We start from the raw sequence: 16,053 nt of genomic DNA on the forward strand, positions 1-16,053 counted from the left end.
GATGTAGCTTTTTGGAAGCAATAGGAGGTTCTTTAAGCGGTGGCGGACTTTGTCAAGATGGCAGTCAAACTTCTGTTGCTTGGTAGATCAGGAGCAGGCACAAGTCATGCAAGAGCAGGGCAAGCAGGAGGCTCAATTCTTGTGGCTGCAGAGAAGCACCGGGCTTCTTGGGAGCCCTTCCAGCTTTAAACCTCTTGGACCTGAATTCCTCCTCCCTGATGATTCCCCAAATAAGTGCCACTGAAACCACCACTGGAAGGACTAGTACAATTTCCCATCTGTGGGGTCCGTTGCCTCACCTTGGAGGAATGCATTTGCTTCATAGCTGAGATAAACGGCCTGTTGTTTAAGTGGAGTTTGTGTTGCAAACACCAAACTCTTGCTCAGGGACAAGAGTTTGGCGTGTCTCCTGCTTTTCTGCTGCCTGTCGGGTGGGACGGTGCCTCGCTCCGCCGATTCGGGGTCTGCTCTGCTGAGGTTGGATTTATTATTGGTGACTGGCCTCTGCTGTTGACTCAATTTCTGCTCTGATCTCGGAAGATAATTTTCTCCTAGGCTGTTCTCGGAGGGAACTTGCATTCCTTTCTTATCTCCCACCCGCATGAGTTATGCTCTCAGAAATTAGTCCTTATTTATTAGCACAGCCCAGCCAAAAGCCATCTCCAGATTTTTCAGTTGCATGTGCAACAAGTCCACCTCCCTTTTCTTGCTGTCCTGGAGAGATTCATTAGGAATAACCTCACCTTTCAGGGAATTGGAGATGCTCCTTCAAGGATGTTGACTTCCAAGAGGTTTGGAGACAGTGTCCCAAGGAGACATCGAGGTTAGTGAAAACAGATGAGCTGAGTGCACTTAATGTAGTGCTGGAAGAGCCCCTGGAGAGCTGCGAAATAAACACAAGGGCCCCTATTTCTCTCTTAAGCTGTAGACTGAGGCAGCAAAGCTGGGATCCCAGGTACTCTGCACCTTTCCCCCCTTCAAATTCAAAATCTGGAGAAATTTCTAACCTGGTCCTGCTTACAGTGTTTCCTAAGCTATGAGGAGAGGAGCAGGGAGCCTGACTGCAGCCCAGCGGCAAAGCATCTCTCCTCGTCCTCATCTGCCGGAATGAGACGGACGAGAAAATGAAATAAAACTAATGGCAGACCCAGCTGGACAAGGACAATTTTGGCTTCGGTTGAAAGTCAGAGGAAGCCTCCGCGCTGCTGGTGCACAGAGGTAAAGAATTACAAAGGCAATGGGAGGGACTGCAATCAGCAGGAAAAGCACAGAAAGGCGCTGAGGAGAATCGGATATAGCATGATATCAAATAGCCTGAGAGGAGGGACACAATATCAGCAGCTCCTGGAGACCAAGAAATCCCTAGAAAGAAACATCAATGTGGAGGTAGTTTCAGTGCAATTAATAAAACCTGGCAAAGCCCCGCTCGTTGCTGTAAGCCAGCAGAACTCCGCTATTGCAGAGCTGCCATCTGGGAGCTGAAGCTATTGCAAAGCCGAGGTGCTCAGAGAATTAATCCCGGAGCAGGGATGCAGCAGGGCATCTCTTCCCCTGCTCATTTGGTCTTACACTGGTGTAACCCCATCAGTTTGGGGGAAACTACTCTTGATTTGTCTATCCAAAGAGGAAGTGGTCTCTTGAGACAGGATCAGTCCCTGGATTCAGCCAGATTCAAGGTGTTTGCAAATCACTCGGGGGACCTGATAAGTCCTTGGTTATATTCCTTGCTGACAGTCCCCTGAAATACCTGCAAGTGCTCAGGGCTGGGTGGGTTTCCATGCCCGTGGCTCCTGCTGCAATCAGTGGAGATGCATGGTATGTAATATCAGGGTTCTCACTCGGGGGGTGGTGGGGGGGCGGTTTGCTTTACTGAAGAGAAGAGATAACTGAAGGCAGAGATGTTGACTGGTTTAGGAAAGTGAGCATTTGTGTAGGAAAAGAGTAGGAAAAAACCCCAAAACACCCAATCTCTGAGCTGCCAACAACTGTAAAACCCAGATTATTTGACCCGTGCTTCACAGACAAGACATTTTTGATTCCAGTGCAACGAAATATGGGCAAGACATCAAGTTACAAGCCAGAAATATCATGTAACCGGTAATGGCCCTTTATTGACATAGGAAGCGGGATGGTTTTGATAAAATAAAAGCCCACACAAATGACTTGCTGTGCGTATAATTCACAAGGAAACTCTTTGAGGAGTTTTTTGAAGGAATGTGGTTATTTTTCTCTGTGTTTTTTTGCTTATTCCATTATTAAACAGAAAAGGAATCGATCGCAGGAGGAGCTTCGGCATCCCTTTTACTCAGGGAGGCTGTGTATTGCGTGCACCCCACAGGTTTCCCCCTAAAAACCAGCTGGTAAGAGCCTGGGTGAGGTGGAAATGGTGGAAATTGCTTCTGCCTGGTGAGAAGCACTTGAAAGAGGTCTGGACATGTACTGTGTTTTGGGCCAGCTGTCAGACTTTGTCCTCTGCAGTAAGTGTTTGTCAGGACAAAAAAAAACTGCCCTATTTCACTGGTGACAGGTAAAATTATAACTGGATGCAATTCTTGGGATGCTTTTGGCAATGCCTGCGTTCTCAGGGGATACTGGACTGAAAAATTTGGAGACACTGATGTGCTTCCTTCCTAGTGCATCTCCAGACTGTCTCTTCAGAGTTTGCATTTCACGGTGCAAAGATGGATGGACACGCTCTGCTTTCTCTCATCTCTATTTGGTGATTGCTTGGGATTTCTTCCATCTCAAAACCGTGTCCCATTGGGCTGCCGGCGTGTTTTGCACCGTGTGAGGAAACGGGGATCTAACATTTGATGACCTTGGGCTTGCTCTGCACCCAGCAGTCCCATTTTTGTGGTGTATCTTGCTGCCAGCTTTCTTCACCCATTTTGAAATCAAATGGTTCGTGAAGACCTGAATTAATTTGAGGGAGGGAAAGTGAAGTATCATTAAACGTGATTAATCTCTCGCTGCTGCCAATCCCGCAATCGTGTCTGGAGTCTTACGGCTGGATTTGTAGATTGAATCCTTGAACATTCTTCAGACTGGAATCATGCTAAGAGGGTTGTTTGTGTTCAGTTTGCTGTGGTGGTGGTGGTTTTGGGCAGGAGGATGTTGAAGTAAACATGGGGAAAAGGTAAACAGGTCTGTACGGGATTTGTGCTCCCTGGTTATTTGGATGTGTGATGTTAGAAAGAAGTAAGCTCTCCAAGTACCTTTATCTCAAAGTTTACAAATACAAATAAAAGTCCTACACGGAAACTTAGTACATGATGAAAGATTCAAATATACACAAGGAGAGTGTTTATTTGAACGGGCTCTCGGTTCCTCTGTTCGTATTCGGCAGTGGCTGTCTCGCTGTAGGAGGTCCAAAAAGTTAATTCACCAAAAGAAATGGAGTTTTGGAAACAGCAGGGAAGGGACTGAGGCTATTTGTGGATTTGGTTTTTGGTTTCTTTATTCACTTTTGGAAAAAGTTTGTTTTGGCTTGAGCCAAACCAACCTTTTCCTGAGATCTTCATTTACCCAGCTCTGATGCACAACCATGCCCCATGCCAAGCTCAGTAAATTTCTCAACTTACTTTTTTTCCAGGGCTGTGTTCCTCCCCACAGACCTCCCGAAGCGCCACAGATGGGTTTCCCTGGGATTCTGCTGGGTTCAGAAACTCTCCCGAATCTGCTGGAAACACTTTCTCCTTGCTTAAACCTCTGCTGCGCGTAAATGCACAGGCCTTATGGATTATGCTGAGCTCTCCCAGATGGACTGGGAAGAGCCAGTGCTGGAAGCTAAAGCCGGCGCAACTGGGGTTGGGGAACAGTTGTCTCGGCAAGGAGGGGAGGGGGTTATAAACTATGGGAAATGAGACAGCGTGAGGTGGGGTAGGGCATCAAATCAGGTCTCCATGCTGAAAAAGAGTGGAAATTATCATTTAAAGATGCACTGGTAAGCATCTTGGGCCTAAACATCTTCATACAGGGAGCATGTGGCACTCCGGGAGTCTTCCTGCCATTGTGTTTTGCGTTTGCACACCATCGGGTGCCCAACGAACGCACCCTGCTCCGGGCTGCTCCCAGGGGCACTGGCACCCCCCGAGTCTCAGCTCCAGCACTGCTGCCGTGCCCGTACCCTCCCTGTCTGCGCAGATTACCTGCTGATGGTGAGCGTGTAATATTTCCCATTGCATTTGCTCTCACGCTGCCTTTCGTGCCTATTTTCAAGGGCAGTCCTGCAGCTGTAGGCTGCCCACTGTCAGGAAATTGCCAGGGCTGGCATGATGTTTCCCGCTACCTTCCTGACAAGCGTGAGGCTTTTACTGCTTTCCTTAGATTGGTTCTTCCCCCCCACAAAGCTTTTCATGTCCAGAAAGTGTCAGGATTTAAGACCGGCTCCCACAGCTTCAAGAGTCACCTCTGTTTTTCTTCTTTCAGCCCTATTTTTGTCCTGCGGCGCTGGGGAGAGAAGGGGACCGAGGAGACTATATGCGTACACGTGATGTTACGAGAGATCTCTGGAGCAAAGCAACGAGACCTATAGATCTCTAGATTAAAGAGAGAACGAGGGCCGAGTGCCAAAATGGTTGTGTCACTTGCAAGAGCCAGGGCCAGGAGCTGGGCTTAGCGGCACAAGTCTTTCCATTGCTGGTGACTCACTTGCTGAACTTTTTTTGGCTGCTGTTCTGGGCTGGAAGGGGCCGAGGGAAAAGCGAAGGAGCTGCTCACCGGGTAAAACTCACTGCCCTGGGCAAAAGGGCTGCAGGAGAGAGGCATCGTGGAAGGATGCTCGCTGCCTTCTGCTGCCTGGCAGGAAGAGTCCTGGGCCAGCACTAGGACATTTAGGTGTTGCGTTACTCATCAGTAATAACTTTGGGTTGCATCTAGGAAAAAGATGAAAGGCTAGTTTCTCATTCTCTTTGAGAAACTGGGAGTTGTTAGAAGCAGCATCCACTAGGAAAAAGTAAAAGGATGCTTCAGAACACTTTATGCAGTTAGCAAAATCTGAAAATTTTCCCAATAATTTCCCATTTACGTGTTACAGATGTGTCTTTCCTGTCTGTTTCTCAAGGACAATTCTCTATTTTCTCTTTGTTTCTCTGTTGGAGTTGCTGTTCTGTGTTTCAGTGGGAAAATATTGAATATGGCATATAGGAATTGGCTCTTCACTCCCAGCATTGATTACATTTGCATATGCGGAAAGAGAAGCTAGCCATGTCCCGGCAGATTGGATGTAACACCATCTGAAAAGGTTAAATGTGGCTTGTCTGTGCAAATAGGTTTTTAATGCTGTGCTTTTTGGCGTGACGCCTGAGATTGTACCTTCCCGTCGGCAGATGCTCTGGTTGTGTGTCTTTCTGCCTTTTGCACCTGCAGAGCGTGGTTTTTAGAGGGTAACGAAATTGGAAGGATATTGTGCTTCTAAAATAAGGTTAAAATCTGGACTTTGGTTTAGGCTTGTCAAATTTGGGAGTAAGGAGTTGAAAGAAACAGAACTACACCTCTGTTTGTTTTGGTAGAAAATACCAGGTTTCTTGCTTTGCAACAACAGATGCGCTTTCAGGTTTGGTTTTGCTGAAGGGAAGGAATTTTCCCTTTTTAAAACCTCTTTCCAATTTCTTTGCCACATAGAGGAAATCAGGAGAAAAGCAGGAGGAAAAAAACAATTTTGGGTGAAACCCGCAGCAGCGCTATTTCTGTAGGGGAGAAAAACCGCAGACTTTTGACCAAAGTGAAAATTCCCCTTTGGCAACCTCCCGTGTGGCAGCGGTGCCCGTGCTCTCCAGGTGACAGCTCCCTGTATCATCCCTCGGATGGTTTCTTTGCTGACATCTGGTCCGCAGCCTCTGAAGTCAACAGAAGTCTTGCCATTAATTTCCGAGGCTTTCAGATAATGTTCTGTACGCATGCAAACTAACGTGAGCATTAAATGTCCTGTTAAGTCTGCTTGGCTTTTTCCATCAAACGTGTCATTTAAATAACCTAATTAAATGAAGTCCTTTCATTTTAGATGATGTTTAGATGATGCATATAATTGCCCTGAGCGCGCGGTCATCCAGCTGGCAGAGAGGTTATAGAAGATGTAAAACATTTTAATAAAAACAAGACCCTCCTCGGGTTTGGACTCAATAGCTGGGATGGAAGGCCAGCGTGTTGCACGTGGCTTACAAAAAAGCCGCAGGCATCGTGGGGGTGTCAGGGATGCTCTGATGGCAAAAATTCCTCTCTGACCCCTTTTGTCTCAAATTTTGGTTTCTTGCACAGTGTAAAGCTTGTGCTCATGGGATGTTTAGGGGTTTTTGTCTCTTGGTTGGCACCTCAGTGCAGGACAATCAGGGAATGGATGAGTCCTGCTGCTTTGGCACCTCATGCCTGCAGTGATGGGTGAGCCCTGGGGTCCTCCTTGCCCGGCCGTTTGGGAAAGAGCCTTTCTGGGGTGCAGGAGATGGCCAGTTGTCTTCCTGCTCCTACAGCCTGCACCGAGGAGGACAGACAAGCACTCCTTGCCCTGTCCTGCTGCCCATCGAATGGCTCTTGGCTCCTTATTCCCTCTGTCCCCTCCAGTGCATCCATCTGCAGAGCAGAGAGCCACAAGGAGCGGCTCCCTCTGCAAGGCAGGAGTGTGTCTCTGAGAAGGGGCCAGCTCCACGTGTATAATATTTCCATTAACTCAGGGAGCGAAACTCTCGGGCTCGGGGCCCAGGCTGTGCTGGAGAGGCAGCGTAGCTGGAGTAACGGTGCTCGTCTATCAGATGTCAGCAAGCAGCCGGGAGACCCCGGCGTGGGGCTTCACACCCACTTTGATAGTGGTGATGGCTTTGCATGATACGCCAGCTCCTGGGACAGCATCACCTGGCCCTGAGCTTTTCCTGAGCATGATGTGGGCTGTGCTAAGGATGCTCTGAGTAACGCAGGGTACCTGCTGCCATCCTCTCTGCTTCATCCCACCTGGGGAGGTGACAGCAGGTCCCCAGCTCAGTCGAATTAGCTGGAGTTTCTTCTCGCAGGCATGCAGAGAACACACATCTGGTCAGCAGGGACACATGTTTCCAGGACCCTCGTTTCTACACTGTGAGTCCATCCCAGACGGAGCCAGAAATTCTCCACTCTGGAGACCTGCTGTGCTGACACATCCGCTCTGGCCACAACACAGCAAATTCTGCTTTTTTTTCATCCTGCTCCAAGCCAGACAGTGTTTAGTGTTTCCCTTTTCCAAAGGGTTTGGGCCATGTCAGGTCCTGTAGGGATGGTGGCTGTCTTCTCTGCTCCCCATGCACACCATCCCTCGGAGGGAAGGAAGCGGCACGGGTCCCCTCTCCAGCTAAAACAAGTGAGATCCCAGCCAGGTAACAGGAATGAAGTATCCCTGCTTTCAGGGAGGAACAATATCTCCCCAACCTGCACGGTACTCCCATCTCCTGCTCCATCTCGGGATCAGTAGTGCGCGCCAAGGACTGCTCCTTTTGTAGACCTTGAGTTGTCAGTCTCCAGGTATTATTTGACCCCCCCCCCTCAGTGCACAGACTGCAGGAAAATCATCCCAGCAGACACCACACACACTGTCACTTACAGAGCATGGTGGTGATGATGCTGCAGTGGTGAACAACAGGTTTTGGGCCATGCTGTGGTCTGGATTTGGAAGAGGGACCTTTCTTCTTCCAGCGAAGCCCTCTGGGAAAGGACAGCCACGGCGATATCGATGCTCCCCACAGGCTTTCTGCAGCCCGGGTTGTTTTATTTTTCCTCTTGCCCCCTCTCTCCTGCAGCACAAAAGGACATTTTTGTACCAAAGTGGGTTTTTTTTTTCCCCCCTGCATATTTGCAGTGTGAGCAAAGCAGGAGGGGTGAGGGCAAGGAAGGAGGGATTGAAAGGTTGGGGGGGGGAACTCATGCAGGGCTTAGTTTACAAGGGACAGCTGAGCGTATAAACCCTGTCTCCAAAGAGGGTTGTTAGGAGCTTTTCTGCCAGCGTTTCCCCTCCTACCCCCAGCCTCTGGCTAAGCTGGTTCGAGGGAAAATAGAAAGGGAAAGCAGGGGGATGGAGGGGGGGAATGCTTTTTTGAATGCTCCGAAAATCAGAGCTCAAACTGACAGACACTGCGAGGCTCATTGAGCTGAGCAAATAAACCTGGACAAGTGGGTCGGTGGCTCTGGGGACGTGGGCAAAGCGGTGCGGATGGGGCATGATTATTTGATAGGGAAAATGGTCCTGAAATGGGACATATGTCCCCCTGACAAAATTAGCTGGTGGCTAGCCTGGCTGGTGGATCCCGAAGCGTTCAGCAGGGCGTTTGTTGGGCACAGAGCGCCCGCAAAATTCACTGTAAATCCCCCTCCCAAACGGTTCTCCTGTGGTGGACTGATTTCCCTTTGGTGGCTCGGGATGCAGGTTTCGCGTGGTGTTTCAGAGGGGTGGGTGTCGAGGTAAGGTGCCATTCCCGGCAGATGGCTTGTAACCCACCACCACCACCTTCTTCCTGCGCTTTTCTTATCTGTGGTTAAAAATCTTGATATTTCAATAACTGGGATTATGTTACCAAAATCAGCAGTCTCTGTGTTTATGGAATTTGAAAATGCAGTTTCTGGGATGTAGAAGGCTTTCTGCAAGTCCTGTTAGTAAAATCCAGCGATGCCAGCTTGACTAGTATTAATATCAGATTATTATCCTTGGTCTATGCGAAGCAAAAAGCCTGGTGTTTGCGCAGGACACTTTTTTCCACCTGATATTGATACTATTTCTGGATATCAGCAAATCTGTCAACCTCTTAGGATAAAACTATTTTTCAGGCCTGTGGTCCGAGTGATTAATTAATTAGGGGGCAATGCTGGGCAGCAGGGAGGATGCTAAACATCACTGAAACTGTTATTAATATAGAGCAAAACCTGACTTTTGCTAGGTGTCACACCGTAACGTGTTTTCATCCTGTCCCAAAGCAACCGCTAATGCGGTCGAAACACGGGTTTTTTAAATCTGCATTTCATTTACATCTGGTGTCGGTGCACACACAGGTATGCGTGCACGCTACCTCAGCTGAGACACGAGTGCTTATTAAAAACATACTTGCTGTGAATTAACGGCCCCATACACATGTATCTCTCATTAAACGCTACGGGGTGGAGGTAGGGATTGTTGCCTCGGGCTCTCTCTGTGAGATCTCTCAGCACCATATGCAATAAATATGTTTTTAATAAGCAGTCATTAATGACTGGACAATAACAGCTTTATTAAGCTTAAATTAAAGGCATGCTTGGGAACCTTAATCTGAGGCTATATGGTGTAATGGAATATACTGGAATTCAGCTTTTTTTTTTTTAAGAGTTCTTGCAAGCCAGTATTTGCAAGCTGTAGCAGAGGGAGGAGAAAGATGCGTTCCCTGAAGGCCTGATCCTGCCCTGGGATCTGCTGACCTTTGGAGCTTATTTTGGGGGCACTCGAGCATCCTTTGGAGGAGGGATGCAGTGGGTACACAGCTGTTCTTTCCTGCTGGGCGTAGTTGGTGCAAGAAGAAAGAAAACTGGCCGAGGCCGCTGCAATATTGCCCGAGACTTGCTTGCAATAGTAATTTGGGAGGAGGGAGAGGCTGCTCTAGCCCTGCCATCCTGCCCTGCGAGTGAAACGGAGCCTCTTCCCCTCTGTTCCTCCTGCAGCACCTGAAGGAGGGAGGCTCCTTCTCTCCTGCCTCTGGCAATCGCAGTGCGTCGCAACGTTAGGTCCCCAACCTTGCGCTCGTATCTCCATGGGTGGGCATCGCACGCAGCCAGCCTTTTCTGTGCTGCTCTGATTCCTTGGGAGGGGAGGAGGCTGTGGCTCCTTGGATAGCCAGATAAAGGCCATAGCTCTTAATTTTTTTTTCTGCTGCTGCTTAAATCCTGCCTACCAAAGTCATGGGGGTGGGTCGTGTCCCCAGAGCTACATGTGTCTTTGCAGGATCGGGCTGTGAGCGTGAGCTTCTCTCAGTTGTCCTTGTGTTTAGCAAGCAGCGAGTATGGAAATCAAGCCAGGGACCGTGCATCGCTTTGGGACTCAAGGAGAGCAGGCAGGAGCAAAGAATGCCAAAAAGGAATCCCACTCTTTATTAGATGGTGATAAAACCGTGGTAAAATAACAATAACACCTGGGCACAAATATCCAACGTACATTAAGCACAGGGGTTGGGCTGGAAAAGTTTCAGGATGACCTGCAACAAAATCCCAAGCCACTGGCAAGCTGTTACCGCAGCCTGTCCCACCGCTGTTTTACCACCCCATGGCAGTCACTGGGCAGCCAGGGGGATGAGCTCTGCAATTTGCTTTCTTAAAGGGGTTAGCTTCCATTGTGTGCTGTCTTCCTGACAAACTGACTTTCAGGCTTGAACGATCAGCTCCAGTCCTTCCTGGGAATATCCAGCCCATAAATGCAGTGGGCTGCAGCTCCCTGGCTGGGCAGCATTTTGGCTGTGCCTCCAAGGCTCCGTTTGTGTTGATGGAGCTGACTTTGGGGGGGGAAGCTCAGAGCTCTCCTGTACCTGGATTGTACCCGGTATCCCCGCACCAAAGGGCGGTTGGTAATGGGTACGTTGGGATTGCCGGTTAGCCTGCTCTCCGAGACCTTAGGCTGACCGGGGAAAAACAACTCTGCGTTGGTATGAATCAGACCTTCCCCCAAGCCCAAAGCATGGGACTTGCATCAGCTCTGTTCCCTTAAATCCACTTAACATGTCCCTCTGACCTGGACCCCTTGAACTCCCTCTGCTCCTTTCCCACTGCCTTGTAATCCTCCCAGCCCCAGCTGCGTCCCCGCCAGCCCTTGCTGCCCTCTTCCAACAACCCTTACCAGCTGGGCTGACCTGCTTCTTGCTTCATTGACTCTCCAGCTATTTTATTTATTTTTTTATTTTTTTTCCCAATTTACTGTTGAGCATTAACGTTGTTCCCATTTCTCCCTTCTTCCACTCCAAGTGGATGACTGCATCGCCGATGTTTCAAATACAGATTGTACTTAAGAATATAATTATTAAGAAATGCGTTGAGCTAAATCAGCCCGATGCGTGTTGCACGCAAGCGTGTACGAGCACAGGTCTGACTCTGATTTTTCTGCTTTGCAATTGAAACGATGCTGTCGGATGAGAATTGGGCTGTGAAGTTGCTGTGTCTGTGCCTTCTGACGTCTCTGTCTTATACTGGACAAAATGAGCCAGATTCCTCCCCGAATCCATCGGCTCCTTGCCAGGGATGAACAGGATCCAGCAATAAGGATTTTGCTGTGGAGTTGGCTCCCTGAATATTCCACTTTATGGTGAAATGGCTTGTGTACGTTTTAGCACCAAGCGTTGCTCTGGATTAGCTGGAAAATGTGAGATGTTTCTGCAGAATATTTCAGTGTTCAATGGAAAAAAATCAGCTGTGATTGATTTTTTTTTTTTTTTTTTTTTTGGCTGGGGGGCTAAAAACAGCAAAGAAAAACTCATGATTTTTGGCTGAAGCTATTTGTATTGCTCTTTTGGGCTGGACTTTGAGGATATCTGTAGCGTTATAGCGAGGTGGAGTTTATTTGCATGAATTCCCTTGCTTGAAACTGGGCTGAGTTTTACTGCTAGACTCTTAGATGTATTGGGTCTGTATGTTTACTGCTGCAACGCCAGCTAAAAATGCGGATGTTTTTAGATCCTGCTGCAACCACCGCCAGCCCTAACCTCTTGTGGATTTTTCAGACCTCTGCGTACAAAGCAGGCCAAAGGCACTTTGCTTCAAAGCCTATTCAACAAGCAAAACAAACTTCCCACCTCTGCATTTTACAAGCTAGTTACTCCAGACGCGATAAGTATTTGGCTCTGGCAGAAAAGCCCGAGTGTGGAATGGCATCCCTAAATAGCACGCAGAGCAGTTTTGCTAAGTAGACATGGCATTAAACTCTGATCTCGCTCCTGCTCTCCTGAGCCATCCAGAAAAGCAAGGAGATAACAAAATATAAATATTTTGTAAAAAAAAGCATCCTGATGGCTGGTCGATTTTGGGTTTGGTGGTTGGTTTTTGTTTTTCTCCCCTTGTGATTGTGTTCCAGATCAATGGGAGTTTAGTGAGGCTCTAAAGTATCAGCTGGAGGCTTCAAAGAGATCAAAGCCCGCTGTGCAGGGTGCTGTACAAATACAATAAAATCCTTCTCCCTGCACTGAAGAGGGAGAAGGTAAGAGAAAGGGGATTTTTTATAATTTATTTTTAATTTTATAATTTTTTTCTATTTTTAAAATTTATTTATGATTTTTATAAATACAGCTATTTCCTTGTTCCATCCCGAGCCTGGAAATCCTCTTTTAGTCTTAAGAGCTGGCCAGGTCTGTGCAAAGAGTTGCTGCTGCTGACTCCGTGTCCAAAGGATGCCAGGGCCCTGGGCAGAGCTGCTGGGTGACAAAATCCCTCCCGGAATCTCTCCCAGGCACCAAAAGAACGTAACGGGAGGATAACTGGTTTGCAAGTGGGTCTTTTTGTGCATCCGTGTGCACGTTTGTGTCTTTAGGGCCACGCTTAAAGTGGGAAGAGCTGCTCCAGCTCTCTGCATTTTGCTTGGGCTTTACTAGGACGGCTCTAAGCAGGACTTAACACCCAGCCTAGAGAGAGATGGTTGTGTTCAAGGGTTTACTGGTGGAGCGGGGTTAACTCGAGTAAGGCTGAGCTTTGTAAGTAACTAGTTAAGTCCTTCTCCTTCACACCATCACTTTCTCATGACAGCTTGCAAAAGTGTTTTGCTTAGCATTAATCACTCCATTTCCTCCAGATCAAGAAGTGTTGTGCAAGCCGTTGGGTCAGCACGCAGGGCATGGGATATCAGGGGTTGGGGCCTGTTTAAATATCAAACTGGCAGCCTCTTCCCATGTAAACATGCCAAAGGGCTTTGCAGAATCGAGACCTGGAGTGTAAGGACGTCTGAGCAGAGGATGGAGATCACGGACCTCAAAACAGAGCTAAAAAAGAGACAATTTGGGGCCGGGCTGCAATTACCTGTCTGTTCCCTCTTGGGAAACATCTCCCCCGTGCAGAGCTGGTGTTTAAAGCTCTCATCAGAAGGGAACCTCCTAAACAAAACAACGTTGGGAATCCTGGTGGGACTCAAACCTTTGGCTCCAGCATGTCTAGGGACTGAAAAGCTGATGATTAGATAACTGTAAACCATCCTTATTTTACAGCTCATGCTGGCTTTGATCAGAACGGGAATGAAGCACACCAGGCTCCTGGGGTGGAGAGGGGATATGGTTTTGTGATGAAATGAAGTCTTGGCTTATTGCAGTTGAAGCACCTGACCCTGCCACAGGGTTTGCTTCTGGCCTTGGGCAAGCCTCTGACTTAGTGCCTCAGTTTCCCCAGTGCCATTGCTTTGCTACAGTGTACCAGTGCAGAGAGTACTTGGAAGAGCATCTCACTTGCACCTTGCTCCAGATGGAGTTGGCAGGGACTGGGAGCCCTCAGGGCTGTGTCTAAGGGATTTAGAGCGCCCATAACCTGCTATCTCTTGGCTGATATCACCTAGGGCTGCAGCGCTTCGTTGCATGTTGTTGGACCTCCTTGGATGGAGGGTTGGGGCAGGTTAATGCCTTGCAGGAGGTGGGATGGTCCTTTTGGACCCCAGAGCCTTTGGAAGGGAAACCCAAGCCTGCTGCAGGAGGCCAGGTGGGCTGAGCCCTGCCGTGGGTACCAGGACCTCCCGGTTCTGGTACTGACTCACTCCATGACCGTGTGCCTCGGTTTCCCCATCTGCAAGCACTTTACCCACCTCTCAAGGGTGCCAGGTGGATGAAGGAACTGATGGGTTCCTTACTGGTGAAATACACTGGTCCTGTGCCTGCAGGTCCCTGCTCCAGCCCTCCTTCCCCAGCACCGCTGCCCTTTGCTCATGCAAAGACATCGGATGCTGCCACCTCACTCCTCCCTTGATTTCTCTTGTCCTGTTTTTCCTTTGGGTCAGGAGATCAGTGAGAAGGAAAGACCCGAGTAGGTTAAAGATTTCTATCCTGTCTATAAATTGCAGGGTTTGCTGCATGCATGCATGAGCACCCGGGTTCTTTGCTGGGTGCTTGTCCTAGCTGCTTGCGGCGAGATTTGAAACACCCCTGACACCCTGTTGAGCACAGAAACATCAGCCCATCGAGGAGCCTGTGCGCACCAGCAAGGGCAGGTTTAAAAACAAGCTGCAGCCGCCTTGCCCGAAGGAGTTGGGACTGACAGTGTAACCTGCAGTGAAAACATGGGAAATTGAGACTAGGAATAGGGGAGGGAAAGGGAGAAGAAAGGTATTAAAGCGTCTAATTGCTTTTTTCTCAAACCAGTGATCAGATTTTTCTGCTGCTTGACTCTAAATTAAGTAGAGACTGTCCTGCCCACGATGCCCTTGAAGAAGCGTTGACTGGAAGTGTTAATCTCGCCCTGCAGATGCTTCTACTGCAGCAGGCAGCCCCGAAATAGGGAACAGGGAAGAAGGAAAAAAAAGAATGACGTAGAAAAATGCGACTTAACCAAGTCTGAAGCTTGTCAGGGTGGGAGTGAAATCCCCAAGTGCTACACATGCAGCCCCATCTGAGCCTCTTTCATCTCTCCTGGTGCTGATGTCCCTTATCGCCAGGAAAGATATTTTTGTTTCCTGCCGTGCTAAATGCTCAGAAAGTCCATCTTTGCCCAAAGTGGTCTCCAGCTTGGGCTGCTGTGTTTTGCCTGGTTGCTAAGCTTGTCTCATGCATGGTTAATGCCTGATGAGATCATGGTGCCATTTAGCATTTCATGGATAATTCAGGATTATTCATTAACAAAATCAAGAACAAGCAGGTGTATTCATAGGCTGCCTTCATGGAAAGAAGAAAAACAACAACCTTGGGAAATGACATGAATTATTCAGGGGAGACCGAAGTGCTGGTTGAGCTGAGGGACCTTCAGGGAGTGGGGGAGATGGAAATTTGTTTTCAGAACAGCTGAATCTAAAGCTTTTTATGCCATTAACCCTGCAAGTGTGGGGGGTTTAAGCAATCTTAGTGAAGCTAGCCTCCTGTCCCGTAACAACAGAGTGCTAGGAAGAAGGATTTAGAGAAAGGCGGTGTGTTTATATTATGGGGTGGGCTAGTCAATGCAGAAACAAGGGAGGTGGAGAGCAGCATGGAGTCTGTTTGTGGCCACAGCATCTCTGTACGTACAGAGGTCTCGTCCTTCCTCCTTTGCAAGGAGCTGTCCTGTTTTCTGTCTGATCTGCAGGCAGAAGATGCGGAATAAACCCCCCAAAAAAGCTTTAAAGAGCTGCCTGGCTTGGGGGTAGATGTTGGCGTCAGCCTACATGGTCGTGGTGGTCCCTCTCCTTACTGTCTGCAGCTAGCACGCTGCTGAAACGTTCTTCTGGGGCAGACTGCATCTGTGTGGAGACAAATTGTCTTTGTAACGTGGTCTGGGGGTCTTGTAAGTATGGCCATGCTCAAGCATTGCTTTCAGATCCTTGTCCGGGCAGTTGAACACCATAGTTCTGCGTGTCTCTGGTTTTATGTAGATGCTGGAATGCAAAGTTAAGGTCCACGTGCTGCCTGCCTGGGAAAAATGTTCATTTGTCATGTGTCCAGTAAAAAAAAAGGAAAATGTTGACTTTTTGTTGGAAAAAAATTAAGGTATTAGTGACCAAAACTTGATCATTCTCTGCTCAAAATGGAATTTCTCAATTTTGAGGTTTTGGTCTTTTTATTTTCCAATAAAACAAGTCAAACACTTTCAAGGAAATCGGATGTTTTCTATGAGCTTTTCCCATTTAGATGAAAGCACAATCTTCCCTTGGAAAAATGATTTTAATGGACACTTTTCAAGCTGTCCTAGCAGGGATTTTTGTAGTTTAGCCTGAAAGGAGGAAACTCAGTTGAAGAAACATGGAACAAAGCAGAGCTTGGAGACTCCGGGACTGGGGGTGTTAGCAGAGACTGTAATTACAGCTCTTGTATTTAACACCTTCACTGGATGTCAAATTGTCCAAACATGTACCCTTGTAGTTGTTGTTTCGGCTTCTGACAAAGGAAAAAAAATAATGCCTAAGAGTTCAAAAAACCACTTTTCCTCCAGTGGCAGGGA

At 48.1% G+C, this 16,053-nt stretch overlaps 1 protein-coding gene across 6 annotated transcripts in view; it reads left to right on the plus strand.

Moving 5' to 3' along the window:
• Positions 1-16,053, plus strand: part of SNX19 (sorting nexin 19) — a 123,589-nt gene that overhangs the window by 71,542 nt on the left and 35,994 nt on the right. The window contains exons 13-15 of one of the 6 annotated variants that reach the window (XM_075774836.1): positions 3,593-3,717; positions 3,977-4,157; positions 5,100-5,899. The exons of 1 other annotated variant lie outside the window; for it this stretch is intronic. The gene's annotated coding sequence lies outside the window, so the exon portion shown is untranslated. Of the gene's footprint in view, positions 1-3,592; positions 3,718-3,976; positions 4,158-5,099; positions 5,900-16,053 lie in introns of those variants that run through there. 4 more of the 6 variants (XM_075774837.1, XM_075774840.1, XM_075774843.1 and 1 more) reach the window with 4 other exon arrangements.

Source organism: Balearica regulorum, chromosome 23 (assembly GCF_011004875.1).
Source record: "Balearica regulorum gibbericeps isolate bBalReg1 chromosome 23, bBalReg1.pri, whole genome shotgun sequence".
Classification (NCBI taxonomy): domain Eukaryota; kingdom Metazoa; phylum Chordata; class Aves; order Gruiformes; family Gruidae; genus Balearica; species Balearica regulorum.